The sequence below is a fragment of the Neofelis nebulosa genome, chromosome 4 (genome assembly GCF_028018385.1).
Source record: "Neofelis nebulosa isolate mNeoNeb1 chromosome 4, mNeoNeb1.pri, whole genome shotgun sequence".
Taxonomy (NCBI): Eukaryota; Metazoa; Chordata; class Mammalia; order Carnivora; family Felidae; genus Neofelis; species Neofelis nebulosa.
In genome coordinates, this window is record NC_080785.1 from 72,383,227 (window position 1) to 72,389,229 (window position 6,003).

General features: G+C 47.5%; 1 long non-coding RNA gene across 1 annotated transcript; it reads left to right on the forward strand.

Moving 5' to 3' along the window:
• Positions 1 to 1,268: 1,268 nt before the first annotated feature.
• LOC131509391 (uncharacterized) lies at positions 1,269 to 5,262 on the forward strand. Its single transcript, XR_009260466.1, has 2 exons — positions 1,269 to 2,950; positions 3,823 to 5,262. It is a non-coding gene; the product is annotated as an uncharacterized LOC131509391 (long non-coding RNA).
• The last annotated feature ends 741 nt before the right edge of the window (positions 5,263 to 6,003 follow it).

The window sequence follows — 6,003 nt, forward strand, 5'->3', positions numbered from 1 at the left end:
GTCTAAAGTAACTGAAGTAGTTCAGGGGACCGAGGAGACCCCCTCAGCCTTCTTAGAAAGGCTCATGGAAGTGTACTGTACCTTTACACCTATTGATACTGAGGCACCTGAAAATAGAAGGGCATTAAACCTGGCTTTTATCTCACTTGCAGCCCCAGACATTTGGAAGACATTGCAAAGATTAGATGGGTTCGAAGGGAAAAATTTATCTGAGTTAGTTGAAATAGCCCAAAAAATGTTAACAATAGGGATTCTCAGGAAGAGAGACAGACAAAAAAATTGACTAGGGTCGTAGCGAGGGAAGGGGAACCCAAATGCCCAAAGAATTCTGGTCTGGGAAAAAGAGAAAAGACAGACAAAGGGTTAGACCGCCACTAGGAAAAAACCAATGTGCGTATTGTAAGCAAAAGGGACACTGGACAAAAGATTGCCCCAACTTAGCCGAGCGTAAAACTCGGCCACCCCAGGAGTTGATAATGAAAGCTGATTCCGACCCATGGGGCTGTGGCTTGGTGGCCCCTTCTGAGCCGTTGGTTACTGTTAATATAGGGGGCCAGCCTAAGACTTTCTTGGTCGACACTGGGGCAACATTTTCAGTTCTAAAACAAGATCCTGGCCCCACCAGGCGAGGAACAACCCTGGTGCAAGGAGTGACTGGGTCCCAAACTTGTAAATGGACCACTGAACAAGTAGATTTAGGCCGTAAAACTGTTACACATTCTTTCCTAATCATGCCTGAATGTCCCTACCCTGGATTACTGGGTAGAGACCTATTACATAAACTAACTGCTTCTTTGAGATTCACTGAAGGGGGTATGCGTGTTAAAGTCGGCCAGGATGGCCCAACAATAGTAATGGTGACTGTGCCACTTGGGGAAGAGGGCCTACTTAGCCCGGTGCCCAATGAAAATGTTCACACAGTCGATACCCTCAAAAGTCTCCAGGCGGACTTTCCCCAGGTATGGGCCGAGACCAATCCACCTGGACTAGTGATTCATCAAGCCCCAGTAATTGTGGAACTTAAGGTGTCTGCGCTTCCGGTAAGACTGAAACAATATCCTATGTCCTGGGAGGCTAGGCAGGGAATTGTTGTTCACATCAAGCGTTTGCATGACTCGGGCATTCTGACCCCATGCAAGTCACCATGGAATACTCCACTTCTCCTTGTCCGAAAGTCTAACTCATCCGATTTCCAGCCAATTCAAGAACTGAGAGCAGTAAACGCCAGAGTAATGGATATCCTTCTCAGGTGTATTAATACAGTTCTGGACTTAAAAGATGCCTTCTTTGCCATCCCGCTGGCCCCACAGAGCCAGGCACTGTTTGCATTTGAATGGGCCGATCCTGAAGAGGGAAAAGCTGTACAGCTCACCTGGACACGACTCCCCCATGGATTCAAAAACTCCCTTACTCTTTTTAATGAAGCCCTGCACCAGGATTTAGAACCATTTCGAATCTCCAAACCACAGGGAACTCTGTTGCAGTATGTTGATGATATCTTGCTGGTGGCCCCCTCTTGTTCAGAATGCCCGAGTGCCACCAAGGAACTCTTGAGTCTTCTGCAAAAACTGGGATACCGAGTATCAGCCAAAAAAGCGCAGATCTGTCACACTGCGGTCACTTATTTAGGTTACAACATTAAAAAAGGTAAGCGCTATCTCGGTGAACAAAGAATTCGTGCTATACTCGATATTCCTCAGCCTAAAACTCGCAAACAAGTTCACGAGTTCCTGGGGGCAGCAGGCTACTGCAGACTATGGATACGTGGCTTTGCTGAACTGGCAGCCCCTTTGTATGCCACTCTCAAGGGGTCTCTGGAGTCCTTCACATGGGGGGGAGACTCAAACTAAAGCCTTCCAAGCTTTATGAGAGGCTCTCATGACCCCACCGGCCTTGGCCCTGCCAGGTCCCACTAAGCCATTCCATTTGTTTGTAGCTGAGAAAGGGGGTGTAGCCAAGGGAGTTCTGACTCAGCACCTGGGACCTTGGCGCTGACCAGTGGCCTGTTTATCCAAAAGGCTAGACCCAGTTGCTTCCGGGTGGCCCACATGCGTTCGACAGATCGCTGCCACCACGCTACTAGTCAAAGACCCAGATAAACTAACCCTGGGACAGATGTTGCCTGTTATGGTGCCCCATGAAGGAGGCCTTACTGCGGGCTCCACCAGAACGGTGGCTATCAAATGCTCGGATTACCCAGTATCAGGCATTGCTGCTCGACCAGCCCCAATACGTTTTTGTGCCCCCAAAGCCTTAAACCCAGCTACTTTGCTGCCCAAAGGACTAGGTCCCCCTCTACATTCTTGCCCAGAGACCTTAGCGACAGTTTCGTCCCTCTGCTCCGATCTCACGGACGTGCCCCTACAGGATCCTGATATCAACATGTTTTCAGACAGCAGTTTTGTGTTTCAAGGGCAAAGGCATGCCGGTGCTGCAGTTACGACAGACCGCGAGGTTCTATGGCAATAGACCCTTCCCCCAGGAACATCAGCCCGGTGCACAGAGCTCATTGCACTAACTAAAGCCCTTGAAACTTGGTAAAAACAAGCCAGTTAATATTTATACAGACAGCCGCTATGCCTTTGCAACTGTGCATGTGCACGGGTCCATCTGTCAAGAGCGTGGCCTCCTCACAGCAGAGGGCAAGGACATCAAAAACAAAGCTGAAATTCTAGACCTTCTAACAGCCATCTAACCTGCAAGTCTCGAGATCATTCACTGCCCTGGACATCAAAAAGGCAACTCCCTAGAGGCATTCGGAAACCGCCTGGCTGACACGGGCAGTCTGGGAAAGCTGCCCTAACTGAAAGTAAAAGTGCTTTGGCACTACCGATCTTGATAGACCCCCTGCTTCCACCGGAGCCCAATTACACGCCTAAAGATGTGGAGTGGATTTCAAAAAAAGGAGGAAGTATGATACCGGGACAAAAGTGGTTTCAGGATCCTGAAGGTAAGATACTCTTACCCGAGTCACTTGGGTGACGCATGGTGCATCTCCTCCACCAAGGGACTCATCTGGGAAAAAAAAAGATGGCGGAATTGGTGCAGAAAAAGTTCAGGGCGCAAGTGCTGGGAAAAGAGATTGAGGAGACAGTTGAAAGATGTGTAAGTTGCGCCCAAGTAAATCGCGGTGCAAATAAGTTTTCAGAAGCTAAAAGAGATAGAGGAACTGAGCCAGGCCAGTTTTGGGAAGTAGATTTTATTGAAATTAAACCAGGGAAATACAGATACAAATATCTGCTTGATTTTTTTTTTTTTTTTTTTTTTTTTTTTTTTGGACATCTTCTCCAGGTGGGTTGAGGCATTCCCCACTAAATCAGAAATGGCTCAGGTGACAGTTAAAAAATTATTAAATGAACTAATCCCTAGAGTCGGGCTGCCTTTGAGCATAGGATAGGACAATGGTCCGCCTTCACGGCACAGGTATTGCAGCGTCTAGCCAGAGCATTGGGAATAGATTGGAAATTACATTGCTCATATAGACCCCAGAGCTCGGGTCAAGTAGAAAGGATGAATCTCGGACTCTAAAGGAGACCTTAACCAAATTGTCCCTTGAGACTGGTGAAAATTGGGTTGATGTTCTGCCTTTTGCCCTTTTGCGAGCATGTTGTACTCCATTTATCAAGGGATTGTCCCCTTATGAAATTTTATTTGGCAGACCTCCACCTATCTTGCCGAAGCTAGGGGATGACATAAAGGAACAGCTAGAACAGGACCACTTGTTGGCTTCACTCATGGCCCTACATCTTGTACAAAAGGAAATAACTAATGCCTTGAAAGAGGCCTTTGCCTATCCTGTTCTTCCCCACCCCTTTCAACCAGGAGACTTAGTTTGGGTCAAGAGGCACGAGCCTAAACCCCTGGAGCCACGCTGGAAAGGACCACACACTGTGATCCTGACTACACCAATGGCCATGAAGATAGATGGTGTCCGAACCTGGATTCATCACTCTCAGGTTAAGAAAAACTGCGCGGAGGTGGGAACACCCAGGACTAATACGGGACCAGAGAACGAACAGTGATGGAAGGTTAAAAAGAATAATAATAGTCTGGGTTTGTATAATAAGCTTGGGAGACTGTGCGGAACTGCACCCCTTGTCTTTTTGGCCATACCAGTGGGAACTCAGACACTGTCACAGGGAAGGTGGTAACATCTAACGCCTCTCGTACTATGCCTTGTTTCTTGTTCGACCTGTGTGACCTGGTAGGAGAAGAATGGGGTTGCAAACCTGGGCAAGAGCTCTCGGAAACATTGGGGAGAACAATTGTGGTTGTGGAAATAGGGCACTAGAGCGAAATTTGGCTAAGATGCAGACAGAAAAAATGAATGTGAAGGAGAGGGTCAATACCACTGTGCCAAATGGGGTTGTGGGATGCTAGCCCCCTGGTTAACAGGACGGGACATTGACCCCCTAATTACTCTCCTTAGAACCCCGAACCCCCAATGTGAGGCCCAAGGAAAATGTAACCCAACACCAGCTCATCTATTTTTTCCTCATTCTGAGATACTGGGCACACTGGGGCCTCCGAATGTATGATGTCATTGTGCCCTTGGGGTTCACGACCAATTTTAACCCTAGAGGACCTCCAAGGGCAGGGTTGGTGCATACTGTGTCATGCCAACAATTCCAGATGAATTCGAGACACTCTCAGTTTGGTAAGGAACAATCTTAGAGCCAGGGAACGTGCCAGGGAGGCCAGCAATAATTGGTATCACTCTTGGTCCCCCTGACTCACATCGCTGCTCACCACCATAGCCGGGCCACTACTGTTGTTACTTCTCGGGTTAACTATCGGCCCGTGCATTATCAGTTGGTTAGTACAGTATGTCAAGAGGCGAGTTGGTGAAATAAAAATTATGATTAGGTCCAACTATGTCCCCTTAGTTCCTAATGATGAATCAAGGGATTGATTCATGGACAAGAAAAGGGGGAAATGTAAGGGTTAAATTGTAGTGTAGGGCTAACCTGTAGCCTTAAGAAAGAAGAGTTTTGTTTTAACACTATAGGTTAAGAGGTAACAGCCTTATCCTATCAATCAAGGGATGTGATTAGTGTTTGATTGGATTGGGGCAAGGGCCTGTTTGAACTGTTTCCACCTGGGCACTATTCCTTTGTTCTGTTCCCAGGTGATAAGACGATGTGGTCAGCTATAAAAACCCTGTACCCCGGCTGTTCGGGACCACACTCTGGTCAAGAGTGTATGTCGGGACCGATCAGTTTGCCTTGCCTCTCATTGCAATAAACTTTGTTGTGACTGTCACTGGTTCCCATAGCATTGTTTCAGGAGTCGTGTGGATGCAACATTAACCCAGATTCCAGTACCCCCCTAACCTTGCCAACAGGCTCTTAAGCCCTTACTATTTCACACATGGTAATGTGCAATGTATCTCAATATCCTTTGTGTATGTTAGAAAGATCTAAGTGGGAGAGAGTTTAGGGGCCCTTTGGTCCTCAACAACTAATAGCCAATGTTCTTTCTAGAAATGCAACCAATCCAGTAACAGGCAACTAACTTATTAGTGCCTCCGGAAACCAGGTTCCTTTTATTAACCACTTTATTCCAAGCAAGAGTCCTATTCCAAGTGACCTGATTTTTCTAACTACTGTCTGACCCAGCACAAATTTGTTATCCTCTTCCTTTCCTTTGGTGGGTCTCAGATTACTTATGTATGAGATCATTATCTTGAATCAAGTTTTCCTGGACTTTCCCTGAACTGACTCTAGAGGTCAGAGGAAGTAAGAGGAGGAATCAGGAAAGATGAATCAACCATCCTCTCAAGGTCTGAGAAGGGCAGATCAACGGGGTTCAACTCGGTAGGCAACAAGCTGAGAGTAACGTCCAGGAAGCGCGAGCCCAGCAGCAAAAACCCAGATCTTGAGAACCTGAGTCGGAGCCGCCCCAGCGCTCGCTCCTCTTCCGGAAGCCACGCCCACTCTAGGAGCCCGGTTCACGCCAGGCTCCAGTTTCACTACCTGTGTTGACGGTGAACTACATTTCCCA